General features: G+C 44.9%; 1 protein-coding gene across 7 annotated transcripts in view; it reads left to right on the forward strand.

The window, feature by feature from the left end:
* The window catches only part of LOC121273273 (LIM domain and actin-binding protein 1-like), a 127,955-nt gene that overhangs the window by 38,323 nt on the left and 61,982 nt on the right, over window positions 1-27,650 (forward strand). Inside the window, exon 3 of one of the 7 annotated variants that reach the window (XM_041180321.1) lies at window positions 24,797-24,842. The exons of 5 other annotated variants lie outside the window; for them this stretch is intronic. The gene's annotated coding sequence lies outside the window, so the exon portion shown is untranslated. Of the gene's footprint in view, window positions 1-24,796; window positions 24,859-27,650 lie in introns of those variants that run through there. One more of the 7 variants, XM_041180322.1, reaches the window with a different exon arrangement.

Raw genomic sequence — 27,650 nt, forward strand, 5'->3', positions numbered from 1 at the left:
TACTCTCCACTTGCCTGGATGAGTACAGCTCCAACAGCACTACTGGACAAAGCAGCCTATTTGATTGGCACCCCATTCACCATCTTAAACATTCACTCCCTCTACCACTGACACATGGTGGCAGCAGTGTGCACCATATACAAGATGCACTGCAGCAACTTGTCAAGCCTCCTGTGACATCACCTTCCAAACCTGCAGCCTCCACCACCTAGAAGGATAAGGGCAGCAGATGCATGGGAATGTCAGCACCTGCAAGGTCCCCTCCAAACCACATACCATCTTGCTTGGAACTAAATTGCCATTCCTTCACTGTTGCTGAGTCAAAATCCTGGAACTCCATTCCAAACAGCACAGTGGTGTACCTATGAGATATAGTCTGCAGCAGTTCAAGAAGGAGGCTCAGCACCACCTTCTTGACGGCAATTAGGGAAAGCCAACAAACGCTGGACAAACCAGTGACACCCACATTCTCTGAAAGACTTTTAAGAAAAAGCATTGAGGCAGGAGTCTGTTGGAAAAGGTCAAACTGACAGAGTTTGTTCTTTCGGACAGAAGTTTATTTTTTTTCCCTTTGCGCCATATCTCCTTGTCCCCTTTCCCAGATAAGTTGCATACATCTGAACAGCTTGCATTTATATAGTGCAGTTATTATAATAAATGTCACAGTTTGCTTCATAGCAGTGTTCAGTTTATTTCCTTCGTCTGACTGATGTAGGCTGTGGATTACCCAGGTGAATGCCCTATGTTGCTGTGTGATCGACTTTTGTCTGTGCTTCGGTGATTCTTCAGTTTTTAACTTTGATATCGACAGACTTGGTAACCTGTTCCCAATTTTCTTTGTGTTACGTCTCTGAGATGTGCTTCTGTACCTTTTTAACAGCTTCATGTGGAGATAGCATCTGGTGTGGTTAGAACATTGAGTTTTTCCTTTCAGTACTTTACATGCAAGGTGCAGCGTAAATTTCCTGTTCCTTTATGATCCAAAGGGGAAAACTGGAGTAATACTGAAGTTTTTGTTTTGAGCAGCAAGTCGGGCTGTGTTCAATTTTCCTTCCTGCCTCATTTCAAATAGTGTCTTTCCATGTCCACTGATATTAAAAAGGGGCTATTTTCTGACATTTAAGTACAGCACTGACTCTCCTCTTTACTGAATGTTAGTGTTGTGTATGTATCCTATTGCATTCAATGAACACCACCTTCCCCGGTCCCCTACCCCAGCACGCCACTCTTTTCTTCCAGCCACTGGGATGGGGTATAAGAAAGAAAATTTGTGGTGCCTTTCACATGCTCTGGATGCTCCAAAAATGCTTTACAGCCACTGAAGGACTTTTTCAAGTGTAGTCACTGTTGTAATGTTGCAAACAGTGCAACCAATTTGTGTGCAGCAAACTCCCACCAACACCATTGTGATGATGACCAGATAATCTGTTTCACTGTTGTTGATTTGAGGGATAAATATTGGCCAGGACACTGGGGATAATTCCCATGGTCTCCTTTAAAATAGTACCATGGGATCTTTTACATCCACCTTTAGGGCAAACGGGGCCTCAATTTAATGTCTCATCTGCAAAACTATATCTCTGACAGTGCAGCACTGCTCACTACTAGATTGTGTAGTGTCAGCCTAGATTTTTGCGCTCATATCTTGAACAGGACTTGAACCTGCAACCTTCTGCCTCACCTCGGAGAGTACTACCAACTAAGCCATGGCTGAGAAAGGTGCTACTAAGTTGTTTTTTCCCATTTCCCTTTTGTTTTTGGACCTGTCCCCCAACAAAAAATATAGTATGCGTTCTAGAACTATTGTTTACACGGTTATGCTTTGAAGATGTCCTTGCTTCACTTTGTTCATTACATGGGATCTCTTCACTGTGGGATGAACTGTGTGGGGAGGTTTTAAATATAAGATTGCTTACTAAATTGGAGGGATGGGAAAGTCAATGTGCCAGTTTGTACTGTGTAACGTGTGCACTTGCCACCCAATAATCTGCTTCTGATTTGGTTTTAACATGCATTTTGATTTAATTTACAAAATTGCAATTCATGCAAAAAGAAAAATAATTAAGCTACGTGTTTTGCTAGTTTTGGCAAAACCTTTTTCACCCTAGTACAGAACATAGCCCAGACAAGTGAGATACTTGCAGCCAGAGGATGATGAGACTTGTGAAATGACTGAGTGGTCTCAATTCACTCCCATGTAGAATTTGGGCATAAACACAGATTTGAAATATTGCCTCATAAGATGACAAGGATGGCTGGGGATGGAAAAATTTACAGCTGCATAATAGCACAGTTGGCTAGACGGCTAGCGTGTGGTTCAGATTAACATCAACAGCATGGGGTTTGATCCCCATTCCAGCTGAGATAGGGTGAGGAGGCCCTAAGTCTATCTAAAAACAAAAAAACTGCGGATGCTGGAAATCCAAAACAAAAACAGAATTACCTGGAAAAACTCAGCAGGTCTGGCAGCATCGGCGGAGAAGAAAAGAGTTGACGTTTCGAGTCCTCATGACCCTTCGACAGAACTTGAGTTCGAGTCCAGGAAAGAGCTGAAATATAAGCTGGTTTAAGGTGTGTGTGTGGGGGGCGGAGAGATAGAGAGACAGAGAGGTGGAGGGGGTTGGTGTGGTTGTAGCGACAAACAAGCAGTGATAGAAGCAGATCATCAAAAGATGTCAACAACAATAGTACAATAGAACACATAGGTGTTAAAGATAAAGTTGGTGATATTATCTAAACGAATGTGCTAATTAAGAATGGATGGTAGGGCACTCAAGGTATAGCTCTAGTGGGTTTTTTTTTTTATTTTATATAATGGAAATAGGTGGGAAAAGGAAAATCTTTATAATTTATTGGGAAAAAAAAAAAAGAGAAGGGGGAAACAGAAAGGGGGTGGGGATGGGGGAGGGGACTCACGACCTAAAGTTGTTGAATTCAATATTCAGTCCGGAAGGCTGTAAAGTCCCTAGTCGGAAGATGAGGTGTTGTTCCTCCAGTTTGCGTTGGGCTTCACTGGAACAATGCAGCAAGCCAAGGACAGACATGTGGGCAAGAGAGCAGGGTGGAGTGTTAAAATGGCAAGCGACAGGGAGGTTTGGGTCATTCTTGCGGACAGACCGCAGGTGTTCTGCAAAGCGGTCGCCCAGTTTACGTTTGGTCTCTCCAATGTAGAGGAGACCACATTGGGAGCAACGAATGCAGTAGACTAAGTTGGGGGAAATGCAAGTGAAATGCTGCTTCACTTGAAAGGAGTGTTTGGGTCCTTGGACGGTGAGGAGAGAGGAAGTGAAGGGGCAGGTGTTGCATCTTTTGCGTGGGCAAGGGGTTGTGCCATAGGAGGGGGTTGAGGAGTAGGGGGTGATGGAGGAGTGGACCAGGGTGTCCCGGAGGGAGCGATCCCTACGGAATGCCGATAAGGGGGGTGAAGGGAAGATGTGTTTGGTAGTGGCATCATGCTGGAGTTGGCGGAAATGGCGGAGGATGATCCTTTGAATGCGGAGGCTGGTGGGGTGATAAGTGAGGACAAGGGGGACCCTATCATGTTTCTGGGAGGGAGGAGAAGGAGTGAGGGCGGATGCGCGCGAGATGGGCCGGACACGGTTGAGGGCCCTGTCAACGACCGTGGGTGGAAAACCTCGGTTAAGGAAGAAGGAGGACATGTCAGAGGAACTGTTTTTGAATGTAGCATCATCGGAACAGATGCGACGGAGGCGAAGGAACTGAGAGAATGGGATGGAGTCCTTACAGGAAGTGGGGTGTGAGGAGCTGTAGTCGAGATAGCTGTGGGTGTCGGTGGGTTTGTAATGGATATTGGTGGACAGTCTATCACCAGAGATTGAGACAGAGAGGTCAAGGAAGGGAAGGGAAGTGTCAGAGATGGACCACGTGAAAATGATGGAGGGGTGGAGATTGGAAGCAAAATTAATAAATTTTTCCAAGTCCTGACGAGAGCATGAAGCAGCACCGAAATAATCATCGATGTACCGGAGAAAGAGTCAACTCTTTTCTTCTCCGCCGATGCTGCCAGACCTGCTGAGTTTTTCCAGGTAATTCTGTTTTTGTTTTGGATTTCCAGCATCCGCAGTTTTTTTGTTTTTATCTCTGTGTTTAATTGACTGCCACTGCTCTTCAAGAAATGCCTACCTCCTTGAAGAAGTTCTGTTCCTCTCTGCGACAAGATTTCCGGATTTCTCTGTTGCCTTGTTCACCTTCATTGCTTTCCATTTCTCTCCTAGTGTTTGACAAGGTGTTTACTAAAACCCGCTTTCACAGCCATATCTCCTTTCTCAGTGACTGTCTCCGTCTCCGACTTACCCCACATGGATTTCAACTGAAATTCCACCCCTCATGTTTCGAACCCACCCAGGATTATAGGTATCTCCGGGACATAAAACGTTTCTCGGACTGCTGTTCCCGTCACATTCTGAAATCCACTCTCAGTGCCATGCGCCGCCATATGAACACACTCGACCTCTCCCTCCAGCAGCACCGCCGTACCCTTTTTCAAAGCTGCGCGTGCCCCCAGTTTCATTTTATCCTTCGGCTCATCCGACGCCTCAACAAGAAACTTTTTCTCTTTCTCTCAAGTGCTAAGGAACGCAAGCTCCAACAACTCATCGACACCAACACCCATCTAGGACCCTCCACCCCTGCCTGTCCCTCCGTCCCCACCCCATCTTCCAATCCCAACCCCAGCCGTGTATTCACTATACCCCCTGACCTTCCCCTCTCCGATGCTGAACGTTCAGTGCTCAGCAAAGGACTTAGTTTCATACCCTTACGCCCTCACCTCAATGAATTTCGGGCTCGGCATGATACTGAACTCTTCTTCCGCCGTCTTCGTCTCCGGGCTCACTTCTTTGGGCAGGAGTCCTCTCCCAGTTCAACGGATCCTTTTACCCATCTTCAATATTCTCCCTCCACCTGGACCCCTCCCTCTGGATTCTTACCTTCTCTCGATCTTTTCATTGAGAACTGTCGGCGCGACATTAGTCGTCTCAATTTCTCTGCTCCTCTCACCCATTCTAACCTGTCTCTCTCTGAACTTACTGCACTCCATTCTCTCAGGTCCAACCCTGACATTGTCATCAAACCCGCTGACAAGGGTGGTGCTGTTGTTGTCTGGCGCACTGACCTCTACCACGCGGAGGCTGAGCGTCAACTCGCAGACACTTCCTCCTACCTCTCCCTGGACCATGACCCCACCACTGAACATCAAGCCATTGTTTCCAGGACTGTCACTGACCTCATCTCCTCTGGGGATCTCCCTCCCACAGCTTCCAACCTGATAGTTGCCCAACCTCGGACGGCCCGCTTCTATCTCCTACCCAAAATCCACAAACAGAACTGCCCCGGTAGACCGATCGTCTCAGCTTGCTCCTGCCCCACAGAACTCATTTCTCGTTATCTTGACTCCCTTCTCTCTCCCCTTGTCCAGTCCCTTCCCACCTACATCCGTGATTCCTCTGACACCTTACGTCACATCAACAATTTCCAGTTCCCTGGCCCCTACCGCTTCCTCTTCACCATGGACGTCCAATCCCTCTACACCTCCATCCCCCACCAGGATGGTCTGAGGGCCCTTAGCTTCTTCCTCGAACAGAGGCCCGAACAATCCCCATCCACCACTACTCTCCTCCGTCTGGCTGAACTTGTTCTCACGCTGAACAATTTCTCCTTCAACTCCTCTCACTTCCTCCAAATAAAAGGTGTGGCTATGGGTACCCGCATGGGCCCCAGCTATGCCTGTCTCTTTATGGGGTATGTGGAACATTCCTTGTTGCAGTCCTACTCCGGCCCCCTTCCACAACTCTTTCTCCGGTACATCGATGATTATTTCGGTGCTGCTTCATGCTCTCGTCAGGACTTGGAAAAATTTATTAATTTTGCTTCCAATCTCCACCCCTCCATCATTTTCACGTGGTCCATCTCTGACACTTCCCTTCCCTTCCTTGACCTCTCTGTCTCAATCTCTGGTGATAGACTGTCCACCAATATCCATTACAAACCCACCGACACCCACAGCTATCTCGACTACAGCTCCTCACACCCCACTTCCTGTAAGGACTCCATCCCATTCTCTCAGTTCCTTCGCCTCCGTCGCATCTGTTCCGATGATGCTACATTCAAAAACAGTTCCTCTGACATGTCCTCCTTCTTCCTTAACCGAGGTTTTCCACCCACGGTCGTTGACAGGGCCCTCAACCGTGTCCGGCCCATCTCCCGCGCATCCGCCCTCACTCCTTCTCCTCCCTCCCAGAAACATGATAGGGTCCCCCTTGTCCTCACTTATCACCCCACCAGCCTCCGCATTCAAAGGATCATCCTCCGCCATTTCCGCCAACTCCAGCATGATGCCACTACCAAACACATCTTCCCTTCACCCCCCTTATCGGCATTCCGTAGGGATCGCTCCCTCCGGGACACCCTGGTCCACTCCTCCATCACCCCCTACTCCTCAACCCCCTCCTATGGCACAACCCCTTGCCCACGCAAAAGATGCAACACCTGCCCCTTCACTTCCTCTCTCCTCACCGTCCAAGGACCCAAACACTCCTTTCAAGTGAAGCAGCATTTCACTTGCATTTCCCCCAACTTAGTCTACTGCATTCGTTGCTCCCAATGTGGTCTCCTCTACATTGGAGAGACCAAACGTAAACTGGGCGACCGCTTTGCAGAACACCTGCGGTCTGTCCGCAAGAATGACCCAAACCTCCCTGTCGCTTGCCATTTTAACACTCCACCCTGCTCTCTTGCCCACATGTCTGTCCTTGGCTTGCTGCATTGTTCCAGTGAAGCCCAACGCAAACTGGAGGAACAACACCTCATCTTCCGACTAGGGACTTTACAGCCTTCCGGACTGAATATTGAATTCAACAACTTTAGGTCGTGAGTCCCCTCCCCCATCCCCACCCCCTTTCTGTTTCCCCCTTCTCTTTTTTTTTTTTTCCCAATAAATTATAAAGATTTTCCTTTTCCCACCTATTTCCATTATATAAAATAAAAAAAAAACCCACTAGAGCTATACCTTGAGTGCCCTACCATCCATTCTTAATTAGCACATTCGTTTAGATAATATCACCAACTTTATCTTTAACACCTATGTGTTCTATTGTACTATTGTTGTTGACATCTTTTGATGATCTGCTTCTATCACTGCTTGTTTGTCGCTACAACCACACCAACCCCCTCCACCTCTCTGTCTCTCTATCTCTCCGCCCCCCACACACACACCTTAAACCAGCTTATATTTCAGCTCTTTCCTGGACTCGAACTCAAGTTCTGTCGAAGGGTCATGAGGACTCGAAACGTCAACTCTTTTCTTCTCCGCCGATGCTGCCAGACCTGCTGAGTTTTTCCAGGTAATTCTGTTTTTGTTTTGGATTTCCAGCATCCGCAGTTTTTTTGTTTTTATCTCTGTGTTTAATTGACTGCCACTGCTCTTCAAGAAATGCCTACCTCCTTGAAGAAGTTCTGTTCCTCTCTGCGACAAGATTTCCGGATTTCTCTGTTGCCTTGTTCACCTTCATTGCTTTCCATTTCTCTCCTAGTGTTTGACAAGGTGTTTACTAAAACCCGCTTTCACAGCCATATCTCCTTTCTCAGTGACTGTCTCCGTCTCCGACTTACCCCACATGGATTTCAACTGAAATTCCACCCCTCATGTTTCGAACCCACCCAGGATTATAGGTATCTCCGGGACATAAAACGTTTCTCGGACTGCTGTTCCCGTCACATTCTGAAATCCACTCTCAGTGCCATGCGCCGCCATATGAACACACTCGACCTCTCCCTCCAGCAGCACCGCCGTACCCTTTTTCAAAGCTGCGCGTGCCCCCAGTTTCATTTTATCCTTCGGCTCATCCGACGCCTCAACAAGAAACTTTTTCTCTTTCTCTCAAGTGCTAAGGAACGCAAGCTCCAACAACTCATCGACACCAACACCCATCTAGGACCCTCCACCCCTGCCTGTCCCTCCGTCCCCACCCCATCTTCCAATCCCAACCCCAGCCGTGTATTCACTATACCCCCTGACCTTCCCCTCTCCGATGCTGAACGTTCAGTGCTCAGCAAAGGACTTAGTTTCATACCCTTACGCCCTCACCTCAATGAATTTCGGGCTCGGCATGATACTGAACTCTTCTTCCGCCGTCTTCGTCTCCGGGCTCACTTCTTTGGGCAGGAGTCCTCTCCCAGTTCAACGGATCCTTTTACCCATCTTCAATATTCTCCCTCCACCTGGACCCCTCCCTCTGGATTCTTACCTTCTCTCGATCTTTTCATTGAGAACTGTCGGCGCGACATTAGTCGTCTCAATTTCTCTGCTCCTCTCACCCATTCTAACCTGTCTCTCTCTGAACTTACTGCACTCCATTCTCTCAGGTCCAACCCTGACATTGTCATCAAACCCGCTGACAAGGGTGGTGCTGTTGTTGTCTGGCGCACTGACCTCTACCACGCGGAGGCTGAGCGTCAACTCGCAGACACTTCCTCCTACCTCTCCCTGGACCATGACCCCACCACTGAACATCAAGCCATTGTTTCCAGGACTGTCACTGACCTCATCTCCTCTGGGGATCTCCCTCCCACAGCTTCCAACCTGATAGTTGCCCAACCTCGGACGGCCCGCTTCTATCTCCTACCCAAAATCCACAAACAGAACTGCCCCGGTAGACCGATCGTCTCAGCTTGCTCCTGCCCCACAGAACTCATTTCTCGTTATCTTGACTCCCTTCTCTCTCCCCTTGTCCAGTCCCTTCCCACCTACATCCGTGATTCCTCTGACACCTTACGTCACATCAACAATTTCCAGTTCCCTGGCCCCTACCGCTTCCTCTTCACCATGGACGTCCAATCCCTCTACACCTCCATCCCCCACCAGGATGGTCTGAGGGCCCTTAGCTTCTTCCTTGAACAGAGGCCCGAACAATCCCCATCCACCACTACTCTCCTCCGTCTGGCTGAACTTGTTCTCACGCTGAACAATTTCTCCTTCAACTCCTCTCACTTCCTCCAAATAAAAGGTGTGGCTATGGGTACCCGCATGGGCCCCAGCTATGCCTGTCTCTTTATGGGGTATGTGGAACATTCCTTGTTGCAGTCCTACTCCGGCCCCCTTCCACAACTCTTTCTCCGGTACATCGATGATTATTTCGGTGCTGCTTCATGCTCTCGTCAGGACTTGGAAAAATTTATTAATTTTGCTTCCAATCTCCACCCCTCCATCATTTTCACGTGGTCCATCTCTGACACTTCCCTTCCCTTCCTTGACCTCTCTGTCTCAATCTCTGGTGATAGACTGTCCACCAATATCCATTACAAACCCACCGACACCCACAGCTATCTCGACTACAGCTCCTCACACCCCACTTCCTGTAAGGACTCCATCCCATTCTCTCAGTTCCTTCGCCTCCGTCGCATCTGTTCCGATGATGCTACATTCAAAAACAGTTCCTCTGACATGTCCTCCTTCTTCCTTAACCGAGGTTTTCCACCCACGGTCGTTGACAGGGCCCTCAACCGTGTCCGGCCCATCTCCCGCGCATCCGCCCTCACTCCTTCTCCTCCCTCCCAGAAACATGATAGGGTCCCCCTTGTCCTCACTTATCACCCCACCAGCCTCCGCATTCAAAGGATCATCCTCCGCCATTTCCGCCAACTCCAGCATGATGCCACTACCAAACACATCTTCCCTTCACCCCCCTTATCGGCATTCCGTAGGGATCGCTCCCTCCGGGACACCCTGGTCCACTCCTCCATCACCCCCTACTCCTCAACCCCCTCCTATGGCACAACCCCTTGCCCACGCAAAAGATGCAACACCTGCCCCTTCACTTCCTCTCTCCTCACCGTCCAAGGACCCAAACACTCCTTTCAAGTGAAGCAGCATTTCACTTGCATTTCCCCCAACTTAGTCTACTGCATTCGTTGCTCCCAATGTGGTCTCCTCTACATTGGAGAGACCAAACGTAAACTGGGCGACCGCTTTGCAGAACACCTGCGGTCTGTCCGCAAGAATGACCCAAACCTCCCTGTCGCTTGCCATTTTAACACTCCACCCTGCTCTCTTGCCCACATGTCTGTCCTTGGCTTGCTGCATTGTTCCAGTGAAGCCCAACGCAAACTGGAGGAACAACACCTCATCTTCCGACTAGGGACTTTACAGCCTTCCGGACTGAATATTGAATTCAACAACTTTAGGTCGTGAGTCCCCTCCCCCATCCCCACCCCCTTTCTGTTTCCCCCTTCTCTTTTTTTTTCCCAATAAATTATAAAGATTTTCCTTTTCCCACCTATTTCCATTATATAAAATAAAAAAAAAAAAACCCACTAGAGCTATACCTTGAGTGCCCTACCATCCATTCTTAATTAGCACATTCGTTTAGATAATATCACCAACTTTATCTTTAACACCTATGTGTTCTATTGTACTATTGTTGTTGACATCTTTTGATGATCTGCTTCTATCACTGCTTGTTTGTCGCTACAACCACACCAACCCCCTCCACCTCTCTGTCTCTCTATCTCTCCGCCCCCCACACACACACCTTAAACCAGCTTATATTTCAGCTCTTTCCTGGACTCGAACTCAAGTTCTGTCGAAGGGTCATGAGGACTCGAAACGTCAACTCTTTTCTTCTCCGCCGATGCTGCCAGACCTGCTGAGTTTTTCCTAAGTCTATCTGTAGTTTAAAAAAAATCTTGGCACTTTGCTGTGGTTCAGCGAATAATCAGCAAGAGCCTGCCTTCGGGCAAAGAACTCTTAAGAGGGTGTTACTTTTCTAGTTTGTCTCATTTTTCTCTCCCCCACCACTTCTACTCCTGAAGGTACTGACTCATGCTGAGATGTGGTCTCATAATTGCTATTAGCCTTTTGACGCCAAGGCTAGATTAGCATTCGTGTGTGAGTTTAGCTGATTTTTCAATCATTGCTGAGGAGTCAGAGACTGGGACCTTTCTAATCTGATGCAGTACCACTATGTTCACTAAGCCAATGAGGCAGCTTTGTTAAGGTCTGGTTGAGATACATTGGATAATGTAGAGAGCTTTACTTTCTATTTTTGATATGGATGAACATTTTGTGCTAACAGTGGCCACAAAATAAAAGAAAAATTTGTTGCTCTCACTTCCGTGTCACATTCTGAAAATTGTTTCTGTATACATTCCTGTGTTTTTTTTCCCCTTTTGGATGTTGCTTCTTTTTCTTTCCTCCTCCACCCCCTTTACAATTTTCATTTGGTTCATCTTTCTCTTTGGTTTGCTTCTTTTCCCTTCACCTCAAACATTGGGTTACTGGAGCTGCTACCCACCAGCAGTAACATTGTCAACATGACATAAGACTGCAGTTCAGTGAGACTCATTATCTGAATTACTTGATTGAGCTTCTGTTATGCAACATGTTACCCATATGTTAGTCGATGTGTACACGATTGACCAATTGCAACTCACCAACTGTAGGTGTATCTTCTCTCCCACCTGTTGCTTTTTTTGGTGTAGTGAATTGGTGCAAGTAGACCATTCGAACATAGGATACATTGTACAGAAAGAGTCTTTACTAAACAGTTTTCATACATCAATCTTGGGACTGAATAGCCCTTTGTGACGTTCTGCATGTTATACAGGTTGTAGCACTTTCAATTAATCCTCATCAGATCTAGTAACAGCAATTTTGTATTTTCCCTATTATAAAAACATATTTTCTTGATCTGTCCCTCAGTGATGTCATTTAAGATTTTTTTCCCTTCATTTGTCCCCTTGCTTTGTACAACTGTATCTCACACTTTCAGATTTGTTGCTAAGTGTGTTTTAATGTTTTGACATTTGCTATAAATGGATTCTGGATGGTTCGTTTTATTGCCAACCATGCAGAAATCTGAGTTGAAGATGCACTGCTGCAAGCAACTCAGAAGAAAATGTGGGCGTGGGTTCTTGCATCGTAATGGTGTTTTGACCTCTAACCTGTATTGTCTGACAATTGGCTGAGGAAGTTTTTAAGCTACCTAACGAGAGAAGACCAAATCTCTCCCTGCCCTTCCTTTAAGACGAAAAAAACTATTGTTGGATTAGGATTGGTTGGAATGTATTGGTATATTGGCAACAGCAGGAAGTTTACCTTTTGATCAACCCTTTATCTCCCTATGGAAGGTGGATTTCCACCAACAGACAAGGGAACGAGCACGTCTCAGACTGTGTTGGCTCTTATTGATTTATATTGTAGTTGGCAGTTTGTATAACCTAAGCTTGCTGACTCCATATTTACTACTGAGTCCCAGGTGAAGATGCTGATGTTTGAAGGACTGATATAAGCGCCTGGAACTTTTTCCTCCATCAGTTTGGAATGTTTCTCCTGTGCAATAAGGTACTGTCAGTTTGGAGCCTCCTCTGTATTCTCTTGGGGTTAATCTGCACATGTTCTGAAAGGATTGTGAACCTCTACAGCCCAGGAGCCCTGGTAGGAGAAAAGCCCAGAACAGAGCTGTCTAGATCTGCTTAAATGAACAGGACAAGCTGGGCTATAAATGGACTGTTATGCAATAAGCTTGCAAACTGCAGGCAAATATTGCATGATCACACCTTCAGGAATACAACCAGAGTTGGCAATTTTAGTTGTAAGTTTTGCACAATTGATGCTTGAATCAAAAGTATTATTTTGGGGAACAATAGGATAGTTGTGTTTGATTTTCAGCCTGTGTTCAAATCCAGCCTAGACTGATGGGGCGAAGGCATCCTCTCTCTGCCTGCTGGCTGGAAGGATCTATCCTATTGTGTTTTTTTTAAATTCATTCATGGGATGTGGGCATTGCTGGCTACGCCAGCATTTATTGCCCATCCCCAACTGCCCTTGAGAAGGTGGTGGTGAGCTGTCGCCTTGAACCGCTGCAGTCCCTGTGGTGTAGGTACACCCACAGACCTGTTAAGGAGGGAAGATCCAGGATTTTGACCTAGCGACAGTGAAGGAACGGTGATATATTTCCAAGTCAGGATGGTTTGTGACTTGGAGGGAACTTCCAGGTGGTGGTGTTCCCATCTGTCTGCTACCTTTGTCCTTCTGGATGGTCGTGGTCGTGGTTTGGAAGGTGCTGTCTAAGGAGCCTTGGTGAGTTCCTGCAGTGCATCTTGTAGATGGTGTACACTGCTATGTGTTTGGGGGGTGGGGAGGTGAATGTTTGTGGATGGGGTGCCAATCAAGTGGGCTGCTTTGTCCTGGGTGGTGTCAAGCTTCTTGTGTTGTTGGCGCTGTACTCATCCAGGCAAATGGGGAGTATTCCATCACACTCCTGATGTGTGCCTTGTAGATGGTGGACAGGCTTTGGGGAGTCAGGAGGTGAGTTGCTTGCCGCAGAATTCCTAGCCTCTGAGCTGCTCTTGTAACCACAGTCTTTATATGGCTGGGCCAGTTCAGTTTCTGGTCAGTGGAAACCCCCAGGATGTTGTTAGTGGGGGATTCAGCGATGGTAATGCCATTGAATGTCATGGGGCAATGGTTGGATTCTCTCCTATTGGAGATGGTCATTGCCTGGCACTTGTGTAGCGCAAATGTTACTTGCCACTTGTCAGCCCATGTCTGGATATTGTCCAGGTCTTGCTGCATTTAGATATGGACTGCATCAGTATCTGAGGAATCGTGAATGATGTGAACATCGTGCAATCATCAGCAAACATCCCCACCGCTGACCTTGAGGGAAAGCAGGCCATTGATGAAGTAGCTGAAGATGGTTGGGCTGAGGACACTACCCTGAGGAACTCCTGCAGTGATGTCCTGGAACTGAGATAATTGAGCTCCCACAACCGTCTTCCTTTGTGCTAGGTATGACTCCGACCAGCAGAGTTTTCCCATGATTCCCTTTGATTCTAGTTTTGCTAGGGCTCCTTGATGCCATATTTGGTCAAATGCTGCCTTGATGTCAAGGGCAGTCACTCTCACTTCATCTCTGGAGTTCAGCTCTTTTGTCCATGTTTGAACCAAGGCTGTAATGAGGTCAGGAGCTGAGTGGCAGAACCCAAACCGGGTGCCTGTAAGCAGGTTATTGTTTCACAAGTGCTGCATGATAGCACTGTTGATGACCCCTCCAATCACTTTACTGATGATCAAGAGGAGACAGTAACTGGCCATGTTGGATTTGTCCTGGTTTTTTTGTGTGTACAGGACATGCATGGGCAGTTTTCCACATTGTAGGGTAGATGCCAGTACTGTAGCTGTACTAGAACAACTTGGCTAGGGGTGCAGCAAATTCTGGAGTACAAATCTTCAGTACTATTTGTGATCATGTTTTTCACAGATTTTTGAGACTGAAGTATGTTTGTTTTTTAAAAATTTGAATTTGCATTGGCATTTTGTTGGGGGGGTGGGATTTTGAAGATGTGCAATAAAACCAGATTGACTAGTTTGTGGAATCTTTCAAACAATAAAATGGGGCAAAAAAAAATTGCATTTCTACAGCATCTTTCACATCCTCAGGATGTCACAAAATGCTTTACAGCCAATTAAGTAAGTCTTTGTTCAAGAAAGTAGGAAACATGGCAGTCGTTTTGCGTAGAACAGGCTCTCGCAAACAGCAATAGGTAATGGCTCGGTAATATGCTTGTGATGTTTGAGGGATAAATAATTGCCTGTGACACTAGGAGGGAACACCTCTGCTCTTCCCGTATTGCCATGGGATCTTTTATGCCCACCCGAGAGGGCAGATGGGGCCTTGGTTTAACCTCTTATCAGAAAAATAGCCCACCTGAAACTGCAGCTCTCCCTCATTACTACACCCATGTTGCTTAAACTTTGTGCTCTGGTCTATGGAGTGGACTTGATCCCATGACTTTCCAATTCAAGTAAAACTGCCATAACTGAGCGTTGGCTGATGCCCAAAGGCCAGTATTTTCATTTTATGGTCTCCATTCACTTTGAGAGCAACAACAACTTGCTTTTATATAGTGCTATTAATGTGATAAAATGACCCAAGGTAATTCATAGGAGCATTATCAAACAAAATTTGGTACTGGGCCTTATTAAGAGATGTCAGGGCAGGTGACCAAAAGCCTGGTCAATGATGTAGGATTTAAGGAGTGTCTTCAAGAAGTAAAGAAGGAGGCAATTCCAGAGCTTGGAGCCCAGGCAGCTTAAGTTTTCCTCCATTTTCACTTTACTACCTTTTTTAAACCATTGACCATATATAGAACATATTTAAACACAATCAATTAAAATAGCAGGAATCTACCTTTTCTTTATCTTTATCTGTGCCAGTAGGGAGGGAAATCCAGGATTTTGGCCCAGTGAATGAACGGTGATATATTTCTGAGTCAGGATGATGAGTAGCTTGGAGGGGAACTTCTAGATGGTGGTGTTCCCATGTATCTTCTGCCCTTATCCTTCCAGGTGGTAGCGGTTGTGGATTTGGAAGGTGCTGCCTCAGGAGCCTTGGTGCATTTCTGCAGTGCACCCTGTAGCTGGTACACACTGCTGCCACTGTTTGTTGGTGGTGGAGGGAGTGAATATTTGTGGAAGGGGTGCAAATCAAGCCGGCTGCTTTGTCCTCGATGGTGTCAAGCTTCTTGAGTGTTGTTGGAGCTATACTCATCCAGGCAAGTGGCGAGTTTTCCATCACACTGCTGACTTGTGCCTTGTGGACAGGCTTTGGGGAGTCAGGAGGTGAGTTACTCGCCGGAGGATTCCTGGCCCCGACCTGCTCTTGTAGCCACAACGTTTATATGGCTAGTCCAGTTCAATTTCTGGTCCATGGTAACCCCCAGGATGTTGTTGAGAGACTCAGTGATGGTAATACCATTGGATGTCAAGGGATGATGGCTAGATTCTCTCTTGTTGGAGATGATGCCTGGCACTTGGTGTGGTGCACATGTTACATGCCATTTGTCAGCCCACACCTGGATATTGTCCTGGTCTTGCTGCATTTTGGCATGGTCTGTTTCATTATCTGAGGAGTCGCAAATAGTGCTGAACATTGTGCTTCAGCAAACACCCCCACTTCTGACCTTATGATGGAAGGAAGGTAATTGATGAGGCAGCTAAAGATGGTTGGGCCTAGGACACTACCCTGAGGAACTCCTGCAGTGATGTCCTGGAACTGAGATGATTCACCACAAACAATCACAACCATCTTTTGTGCCAGGTATGACTCCAACCAGTGGAGATTTTTCCCCCTGATTCCCATTGATTTCAGTTTTACTAGGGCTCCTTGATGCCACGCTCTGTCAAATGCTGTTTTGATATCAAGGGCAGCCACACTCAACTCACCTCTGGAGTTCAGCTCTTTTGTCCATGTTTGAACCAAGGCTTTTGATGAGGTTAGAAGCTGAGTGACCCTAGTGGAACCTAAACTGAGCATCAGTGAGCAGGTTATTGCGAAGCAAGTGCTGCTTGATAACACTATTGATGATCCCTTCCATCAGATCGAGTAGATTGATGGGGCAGTAACTGGCTGGGTTGGATTTGTCCTGCATTTTGTGTACAGGACATATCTGGGCAATTTTCCACATTGCTGGGTAGATGCCAGTGTTGTAGCTGTACTGGAACAGATTGGCTAGGGGGGCACAGCAAATTCTGGAGCACAAGTCTTCAGTATTATTGCCGGAATATTGTAAGGGCCCATAGCCTTTGCATTATCTAGTTCCCTCAGCTATTTCTTGATATCACGTGGAATGCGTTGAATTGGCTGAAAACTGGCATCTGTGATGCTGGGGACCTCTGGAGGAGGTCGAGATAGGTTATCCACTCAGCACTTCTGGCTGAAGATTGTTGTGAATGCTTCAGCCTTATCTTTTGCACTGAGGTTCTGGGCTCCTTCTTCATTGAGGATGGGGGTATTTGTGGAGCCACTGCCTCCAGTGAACTGTCCCACCACCATTCACGACTGGAGGTGGCAGGACCGCAGATCTTGGATCTGATTTGTTGGTTGTGGAATCACTTACCTCTCTCTGTCACTTGCTGCTTATGCTCTTTGGCACCCAAGTACTCCTGTGTTGTAGCTCACCAGGTTGACACCTCATTTTTAGGTTTGCCTAGTGCTGCTCCTGGCATGCCCTCCTGCACTCTTCATTGAACCAGAGTTGACCCCCTGGCTTGATGGTAATGGTAGAGTGGGGGATTGAGATTACAGATTGTGGTTGAGTAAAATACTGCTGCTGCTGATGGCCAGCAGCGCTTCATGGATGTCCCGTCTTGAGGAGTTAGAAATCTATCCAATTTAGCACAGTGGTAGTGCCATTCAACACAATGGAGAAGATGGGACTTCGCCTCCAAGGACTGTGCAGTGGTCACTCCTACTGACACAGTCGTGGACAGCTGCATCTGTGGCAGGCAGGTTGGTGAGGATGAGGTCAAGTATGTTTTTTCCCTTCTTGGTTCCCTCACCACCTGCCGCAGACCCAGTCTAGCAGCTGTGTCATTCAGGACTTGGCCAGCTTGGTCTGTAATGGTGCTACCGAGCCACTCTTGGTGATGGACAGTGAAATCCCCCACCCAGAGTATGTTCTGTGCCCTTGCCACCCTCAGTGCTTCCTCCAAGTGATGTTCAACATGGAGGAGTACTGATTCATCAGTTGAGTGGGGGGATGTGAGGGGCATGGTATGTGGTAATCCTTAAGTGATTTCCTTGCCCCTGTTTGACTTGATGCCATGAGACTGGAGTTGATGTTGAGGACTCCCAGGGCAACTCCCTCCTGACTGTATACCACTGTGCTTGTCCTGCCCATGGGACATGATCTGTAAGGTATGATTCCATGTCTGTGACGAGTCTGAGACAGCTCTTCCAATTTTGACCCAAGCCCCCCCCAGATGTTACTAAGGGCGACTTTGCCATTGTCGCTTTCCCATGTAATCCATCTGGTTTCGTTCCTTTTTATTAACTTTGTAGTGGTTTGATACGTCTGAGTGGCTCGCCTGGCCATTTCAGAGGGCATTTAAGATGGTTGGCAATGGTTTAATGGTCATTAGACTTTTAATTCCACATTTCTATTGAATTTAAATTACACCACCTGTCGTGGTGGATTTCGAACCCAGGTCCGCAGAACGTTACCCTGGGTCTTTGGGTTAACAGTACACTGACAATACCACTATGCCACTGCTGTCTCCTGGCCTTCAAAAAGCCACAACATCTGGTTTACTGGAAACAATGCCACAGATCAGTTAATTTCTAGCAAGGACATGGTCTGTTTTTTTAAACAGTGCCACAGGTTTACATATGTCCTTAGAAAAACTTTAAGCTAAAGCCTAGAAACTAATTTAAAAGAAAACTCCCACTCCAAACCAGTGGTGACTTTTGCAACCTAATAAATACCTGTAGGGAATATCCTGATTACATGTAATCTGTCATCATTCGTTTAACTTTGATTTGTGATATCACTTTCATATTGACAAGCTGATCTATTCTGTATGTGAGTGTTGCTAGACTATTTGAGTGTGGGTGCATCACTGCCAAAACTGACTGACTTTCTCCCTTGCCAAACATCTGCACATTTTAATATTCTGTGCTGGAATTTCTCACCATTTTCCTGCCAGGGAGGCAAAGGGATCAAACCTGGAACTTTCATCACTGGATGCCAGAGACTCGAGGAGCTTGCCAAATGAGCCATCCGAGAAGCTTTTTATAAATAAAACTTACACCTGTTTGAAACTGGTTTTCTGACAACCAGTTCACATTTGTGGGCAGAAAGAATCCTGGTACCTCTTTTTGACAGGAATAATTGTTCCACTGTCTACTATACACCCACACAAAACAACAAAAATGGTCTCTGGCATTTTCCCAAAAGACAATCTACTCTACAAAAATTCCCACGTTTACTCAACCTCATTGGCGCTCATTCTATGAAGGTAATTGAGAGAGCATTGTACATGGGGAAGTCAAAATTTCAGTTTGCTGTAAAAAAGCCAAAGGAAGTTCCTTGGGGGTCAATTTAAAAAAATAAATTTAACAACACCAGAAAAATCTTGAAAAAGTATGCTTACAGATGTGCATGACCATTTTTGACGTGCCTTGCAACTCAAAAACTAAGTTTAAAATTTTCTCTTTCCCCACTCTCTCATCCCCACCACAATCTTTCAATATCCCTTATGGGCTTATAAGCTCCTAGACCCCAATATGATCTGAATATTAGATATTCAACGGTGCATACAAATGGCAAAAATACTACTTTACATGACAACATGGTATCTGTTGGTGGCAACATGATGTCCAAGGATTTAGGAGAGGATGGTAAGTTACAAGAGTGGATATTTTTGAAGAGCGGGTGATGATTTTGAAAGGGGAAGGGGGATAGTACTCGAACAGAGGGAGCCATTTACAATGGCAACTCCAGAATATAAATTCTGTGGAGTAATGGGAGTTTTATTCCACTTTTATGCTTTTAGTTTTCCAAGGTCATGGCAAGATGTCATCGGCAACACAAAAGTACAAGAATGTCTCCAGTGATGGGTTAATGATTGACAGTGAGCAGTCTAGAATGCAGGTTTTTACGCTGGAAACCCCAAAGAGCTTTGTTTAGGAAAAGAAGTTTTCAAATGGACCACCACCACATGTCAAAGAATAGTTACTTGGGCAAAATATTGTTGGCTGCCAGTGTTCACTGAACTGTATTCTTGTATGAGTTGATGCCTTTGAGAAGAAGGGAGGAAATTGAGAAATTTTTACACTGGTGTCATGATAGGGAATGTTCCCCTGAGGGCTATGAGGGGCATTGTTAAAGCAAAAAAAAACAAATAGCTTGTCATCAAGTCAGGAATTCTTGCTATTAATGAATTACTTTGGAAATGCAGTTACTCCTTTGTAGGCATAGGGGAGAAGCTGGATCTTCTTTAATTCTAGAACTTGTGTTCTATCTGACCTGGGAGCACTTAAAACTGATGCTTGACACCATTCTCTAGTAACGATCTTTTCCCACTGTTGGGTTGCTGCATTAAATTGAAAAGAATCCTGGGATGATGTTCCTTAAACAAATTAGTTGCAAAAAAAAAATTTTGTTTTTGAAAACCACTGATCTAGTCCCATACCTCTTTAAAATTAAATGAAGTTGTTTATTCCTGATCTACCAGCTGGTGACTTGAACATTGCCGCTGCCCTTTTTGCAAATTTAGCAGCATACCAGCAACATAAAGCATGCAAGTGCTATGGGAAGTGAGTCTGCAGTGCCCAAAAGATGGTTTTGACCAGTGCCTCTGGTGCTGCTGCCTGTCAACTCAATGTGATGTTGCTTGCACTCTAGGGTGCTCGTATCTTTTTTTGGCCACTGGTGCATGATGCAGCTGATTGCCCCACAGTGTGATTCATGTGGTGAGCTGCGGGGGACTGTTTGCACTGCAGGGTTTTTAACTACAAAGCATCTACTTTTTCCCTGGCTTTTTTAGAACACGAATCCGGTCTCAAAGATCGGTCAGTTAGGCCATGCCCACCATTTTTGAAAAAGCACAAGGATTTAAGGGGATCTTGTGGTTGTTAACACTCAGTAGGAGTTCCACAGCAGCCGTTGCTGCCTCTGAGTTCGTGACACACGGTTTGGGAAGCCCTGGTCTAAATGATGGAAACGGTATTTGACTTTTTTTACAAAGACCTCCAGGAATACTCTAGCACCAAATGGAAGTAATCCATTGCTTTATATTGGCAAAACCAGTCACCTTATCTGCTTCAGGCTTGATGTAAACAGCAGATTCTTAATGAGTCAGGTGTTGCCTCTGAGCAATCACCTGGAAATTCCCCATTGGTCACAGCTAGTGGAATATCTTTTTATTTTAGAAAAGTGCAAACACTATTGATTTTGAAACTGAAAATATTACACATGCACAGATGGATCAACGTAACTAGAAAAAAAATTCAGTTTTGGGTGTAACCCTTTGCCAGAATAATTAAGTCAGAGGGATGGAGTGGTGGTGGAGGTTTGAAGAGAGAGGACTAGGGAAACAGATACTCCAATCAGAAAGAGGAAGTTAATGGACTGAATGACCTAAATTACTGAATAGAAAACTGAAAACAAAATTACTATTTGGTGAGGCAGGATAAATGCATGAACAAAAGACTGTGAATAGCCAAGATAGTGAAAAGGAGCTGCAAAAGGCACATGCAAAGAGCAGAGCAAGCAAAGGAGGTCCAGGATGGTGGAGAGAATTTGAGAAAAACAGTAAACCCAAAATTGCAGGTATCTGAAACAAAAATGCTGGAAAAAGTCAGCAGGTCTAACCTGCAGGTTTCTGACCTTAATGCCACCATCAGCACCTCCTTTAGCCAGTACCACTGTCATTAACACCCCTTTGTCCTTTTGTCCATGACATCTCTGGCAATCTCTCCTTTGCCGTCACCTATCACTGGCCTTCTATCCAGCTTCACCAGCTCCACCCTCCTTAAACAGTATAAATTTCATCACCTTTTACTTTTCTTTAGCTCTGAAGAAGAGTCATATGAACTCGAAACATTAACTTTTTTTTTCTCTCCACAGATGCTGTTAGACCTGCTGAGTTTTTCCAGCATTTTCTGTTTTTACCTTCAGTAAGGTTCTTCCCCCAACCACCGCCTGCCTGCCTGCCTGCCCGAGACTGCCATGGTGGTGATTAAACAGTGTGCATACCTGAAATGTCAACTAGCTATCCCTCTTTTCATCCCAACCATCACCTTCTGTTGCAAAGTAAAATGCAGTGAGCTCTAATCTGAAGCTACTAAAGTCAGTGTTCAGATCAGAGTGCATGTTGTGATATTGTATGCATGCTGATGCAGACAGTGACATGTACCTTTTTAAGAAGCTGCATAAGTGACATCATTATGACATCACCATGTGTTAGGCTGGCTGATAAAAGGTACAGTCTCCATGTTAGATGCTCACTATTGCCTGTGATCTCTACTGCAAATGTTCACCAGATCAAGGCCTGTGCAGAGCTGTATATAGTTGTTGCTAGTAATAGACTTCGTGTAATTGTGTTCAACCAGAACCTTCATCAGTCTCAATACCTTACTTAGCATAGAGACAGATCCCTTGAGGTCTACATCGAGGCCCTCAACATATATGGTGGCAGCAGACCTAAGAGACCATGACAGTACATAAGAAATATTTGCATTTATACATTACAAACATTAAAATCACAAGGAGAACAACTTTATAGCACCTTTTTTAAAGTAGTAAAATGTCCCAAAGAGCTTCATAGGAGCATAATTAAAAAGGCATTAATTTAATTACTGTAAGGTACTTGGACAGTCCTGACGCTGTAAAAGGCACTATATAAATGCAAGTCCATCTTTATTCTTCATATCACGCCTTTCATGACCTCTAGGCATCCCAATATGCTTTACAGTCAATGAAATATAATAAATGTCCAAGAGAAGGATGATTTGCTGTTCAGCCAAATTGGGACAACATAAGAGGCCAAGAGGTCAGAAAGGCAATAGGAGGGCAAGTTAAAGTAGCACACCACAGGAATGTCAAGGTCAGACCAACAGACAAGAAGGGCATTTGGTAAAGTGGTCACCTCTAAATGCCTTTGTTCTCTTCAACGTAGAAGAGGCAGCGCTCTGAGTAGTTAATATAAGAGTTTTTTAAAAGCATGGAAAGTGTCTTGGACCGTGGCGTGATGGGGTGAATGATCAAGTATTTTGTGTGCACAGGGGAGGGCTGCTGAAAGTGGGGGTGACAAGGGTGAACAAAGCTGTCTGGAGGGAGGAGGAAGATTTACTTGGTAGTTGGATCATGTTGGAAAGATGATCTATCGGAGGCAAGTAAGTTTGAAGGTGAAGGGAGGGTGGGGGAAGAGGTAGGGGAATTGGTGAGGATCAGGCTAAGAGTTCTGTTGACCCCTGTTACCGGGTGGGGGAGGGGCATCTCTGGCTGAAGGGAGGAGATATTTTGGAAGCTATCAACAGAAAGTGAATTAATCAATCATTTCAATGGAACTGGAACAACATTGGGATGAGTGAAAAGAAGAGTCAGAGGTGGATCACATTAAAGTGAGGGATGGGTGCCAATTGGAAGCATAGTTGATAATTGAAGATTGGAATGAGAGTAGGAAGCAGTGGCAACACAGTAGTCATTGTAACAGGAAGAGGTCGGAGGAAATCTTGAGTAGGATTGGAACAGAATGTTCCACGTATCCTACAATAAGATAGGAATAGCTGGAACCCATGGGTTCCTATAGCAATACTTTTTAATCTGATGGGTTCCCATAGTACCACTTTTTATCTGATGGGTTCCCACAGCAACGCTCTTTTTTTATCTGGAGGAAGTAAATAGAATTGAGAAATTGTTGAAGGAAAGAACTGCTCAGAAGATGGTGGAGCTGAGCCAGTGTTGGGCCACTGTTCAAGGAAGATACAAGGACCAAGGAGACCATCCACATGATTGATGGTGATTTAGAGGGTTTGTGAGACAAAAGAAACCTGACGCTGTTAAAGCAAAAGAGGGCATTGGAAGAGTTACAGGTGGAGGGGTGGGGTGAGGAGGAGGGAGGAGCTGAGAAAGTGTAGTTGAGGTAAGAGGAAATTAGTGAGACAAGACCAGGCTGAAACATTCTGTCCACTGGGGCAGTCCTGTTTTGTGTCTTGGGGAGGAGCTGGAGTCTGTGCAGGGAGTGGTATGATCTGCAACAGTCTCTTTTGTTTGCTTAGTACTTGAGGTGATCCTGAGGGGGGTGGGTATTGTTGACCAATAGGTATTTTGGGTATTGTGCAAGTGTACACCACAATTATAGAATCATAGAATGGTTACAGCACAGAAGGCCATTCGGCCTGTCATGAATGTGCTGGCTCTCTGAAGGAGCAATTTCCCTAATGTCACTCCCCTGCCCAATCCCTGTGGTCCTGCACATTCTTTCTTTTCAGATAATGATCCAATTCCCTCTTGAGTGCTTTGATTGACCCTGCCTCCAACACTCAGTGCATTCCAAATCCTAACAACTTGCTGTGTGAAAAAGTTTTTTCTAATGTCTCCAATGCTTCTTTTGCGAATTACCTTAAATCTATGCCCTCTGATTCTTGATCCTTCCATCAATGGGAACAGCTTCTACCTATCTACTCTGTCCAGACTGCTCATAATTTTGAATACCTATATCAAAACTCCTTGGAGAAGGTTAAGAGGCGAACAGTCCCAACTTCAATCTATTTACGTACCTGAAGTTCCTTTATTACTGGAGCCACCTTGTCTCTGGAACTATTCTCTTGAATCTTTTCTGCATCCTGTCAAACGCCCTCACATTCTTTCTAATTAAAAACAGAAAATGCTGGAAATACTCAGGTTATGTAGCATTTCTGGAGAGAGAGAAAGTTAACATTTTGGATTAGTGGCCTTTCATCAGAACTGGGAACGGTTAGGTAGAGATGCGGCAGGTTTTAAGCAAGTCCAGAGGCAGGGGAAGGAGTAATGGGGTGGGGTGGGAGAGAGAGAACAACAAGACCTGATAGGGTGGAAGGCAGTAGAGATTAAATGACAAAAATTATGGTGCAAGGAAAAAGGAGATGGTAATGGGACAAGTAGAGAAACCCTACAGGAAGTGTAAACGGGGAAAGCAGAATCATCACAACCACTGCCCCCACCTTTTTTTTCTGGACTGCAGCAGTTTCTGATCTAAAGTTGTTGAGCCAGCTGAGCCTGGAAGATTGTAAACTTAAGAGTACAATGCAATATGCCTGTCTGTTCCTATTCTAAAAATGAGTGAAATTGGCTTGTGGGTGGGGCTGCCATCTGATTTGGAAGTTGTCCAAGCAGATATGTGATGTGGAGAGTAATGTGTTAACAATTGTCAGGGAAGTGACCAAACCAGTAAGTGAATACTGTAATTTGATTGCACACTTTCTATCTTACAAACTCTAGTGTATTTCTGCAGGTGCCTTCAGACAAGTGCTGCCACCAACATTACAGTTTTTGAGGAAGTAAGTTTTTGTTCAGGTAATAAATTAATGGCAGATAAGTGTGCTTTGTGTTTTTTTAAAGTATCTTTGTCACTGCATTTGTGACTGAATCTGGTTTGTTGCATGCTGTTCAAGAGTTCCTGAAATGTTTATCTAATCGGAGACACCTGTTCCAATGTGTTGAAAGTTTTACCATGTGTAATTTTGTATCAATACTTTTAAAAAGTGATTTCAAAAACTATTGTAAGATTGTTTTTCTTTGCATATCCCCCTGGGTAATTTGGGATTAAAACTCCCTGGGTTGGGGTGTTGAGATTTGTGGTCCAGGAAGTTTACATTTAATGTGGTGTTTTAATTAGCTTGCCAGTTTAAACACTTAAATTGTATTAAAGATTGCTTGAATGATACAAGATTTCTGGCAGTATTTTCCAGTTTCCTTTTTCTGTTTCGATGCTGTAATTTCAAATGAAGGCGCTTATCACTACTTGCTGAATGAACAGGCAATCTACCTATAACTAATATTCAATGTATAGATGCTTGGCTACTCATGCTGCTACCCAAACAAGGAAATCCTAATTAACTGGTATTGGGGTTAAAACCTGAAGTTGTTAAAAATTCATTCTGTATTGATTGAAAGTTCATTTCTATTATGGATAGATGGCAGTGAATAGGAAGCTTGAGCAGGAGTATAACAGCTACAATAGTAGATACTATCATATTGAAGTTTGAGTATTGCTGAAAAAAGAAACTTTTTTGTCAAAACTGTCTTGCACTCATCAGGACAGTTCATTGATATTTTCTTGTGAATTGTCCTGATGAGTGCAAGACGAAAAGCTTTGACAAAAAGCCTCTTTTTTTTCCAGCAAATTTCAAGTTCTGTACTACAAAACAGCTATATTGAAGTTTGTAGGATGGTGAAGCTGGTGTCCTTCATGCTATTATTGAGACCAGATTTAACTTGCCAGTTTTTTTGTTTTATCTACTTTGAATCGATTACATACTCTATAATTGCTACTAAACAGGCAGACTCTTGTTTAGGTTTCTTTTGGAGGGAGGAGGAGACTGTTGTACCATGGGACTATATTACCAGTAAATAATGCAATAGGTGTGAGCAATGAAACCATATCCTTGTGCAATCTATCTCCTTCTCTTGGCGTTAACTTGCATTTGATTTGTATGTAACCCCTTTTCATTTACTCCACACTGAACTAGGTGATTATGTTCCACAAGGTGGCAGTAGCACTTCGTAGAGCAAGCTGTGTTTATAGTTCACACATGGCAGACTTGAGGCCACCCTTAAAATGTACAGCATTCAATTTTTTTTAACCCTCTTGTACAAAGCCAGTCAAAAATGGGTACTGTTTGAATAAAACAGAAGTGGTTGATAATTTGGTGTTAGTGGAACCTTGAATTTACTTTCCTTTTGCTGTTCCTGCCACTATGTTATTCTGTTTTGGTAACTAGAGATTATACTGAATGAACCCCTTGTCAGCTTTATTGCAGACAGCCTCTCTGAATTGGATGGCTTTCCCCAGTATGAGTCAATTTAAAAACTTGGCCCTGTCCAAGAGGAGCATCTGTTGGGTGGGGAAGTGTGTAGAAATCAACCTCGTACACCATGACAGACAAGGGAGTCCAGGATCATGGGAAGCAGACAGGAAAGTAGAGTTGAGATGACAACTATATGAACCATGACCTTGTCGAATGGCTTGAAGGGCTGAATGGCCTACATCTAAGTCCTATGTTCTTATGAATATTTTACTATTGCATTTTTTTCTGCTATCACATCTGACCCTGATCTGATGACTCCTGCATCTGTCTGTGTAATAGTGCAAGGAAGATTAATGTGTAGAAGAGGGGAAAGTGGTACGTATATGACCAGGATTTAGCTTTTTAGGTTGGAGGTGAAGCCTTGATCTTTAATCATACAGAACCAGTTCTGTTTGGCTTGGCGGCTGGTGCTTTGAAATCCAGACTTCACACCAGTGGCAATGGCTAACCTACACTTGCAGTTTAAAATTGCAGTTCTGACTTTCATTTGATGCTTGTAGACATTCCCTGACAGCTGAGAAAGGTTCATGCAGATAACTGATGTGGAAACAGCATTATTGGTCTGTATACTCCCAGAGGTTACAGCAGAGTAAAAGGCCAAAACAAAAACAAAAATACTTGGAAAAACTCAGCAGGTCTGGCAGCATCTGTGGAGAGGAACACAGTTAACATTTCAAGTCCGAATGACCCTTCAACAGAACTAAGTAAAAATAGAAGAGAGATGAAATATAAGCTGGTTTTGGCGGGGGGGGGGGACTTATATTTCACCTCTCTTCTATTTTTACTTCTGTTGAAGGGTCATTCGGACTCGAAGTGTTAACTGTGTTCCTCTCCGCAGATGCTGCCAGAGCTGCTGAGTTTTTCCAGGTATTTTTGTTTTTCTTTTGGCTTTCCAGCATCCACAGTTTTTTGCTTTTATCTTAGTAAAAGGCCATTTGGCTCCTCTCAGCTCTGCTGGCTCTTCAAATGCTTCAATCTTTTCAATTCTATTCCACTGCCCTTTTCTCATATCCTTTTTAGCTTCAAATTGTGTCACCAGGTGTCAGTAAGCCTGGTGGGTTTTCATTATACATGTTTAGAGGTGTGCCAGATTTGGCTTTGTGTATTTATGTTGCTGCAGCAGGAGATACCTTTTATAGATTCTCCTTTTTCTGGGTTTATGATGCTGCTGGTTCTTTCCTGATTAGATTGTTTATAATCTACAAGTGCAGCCAGCACGGAAGAACCATGCATCTATTGTCTGATACTTCCCTATTATCTAAATGAACCTTAATTATA

Source organism: Carcharodon carcharias, chromosome X (assembly GCF_017639515.1).
Source record: "Carcharodon carcharias isolate sCarCar2 chromosome X, sCarCar2.pri, whole genome shotgun sequence".
Taxonomy (NCBI): domain Eukaryota; kingdom Metazoa; phylum Chordata; class Chondrichthyes; order Lamniformes; family Lamnidae; genus Carcharodon; species Carcharodon carcharias.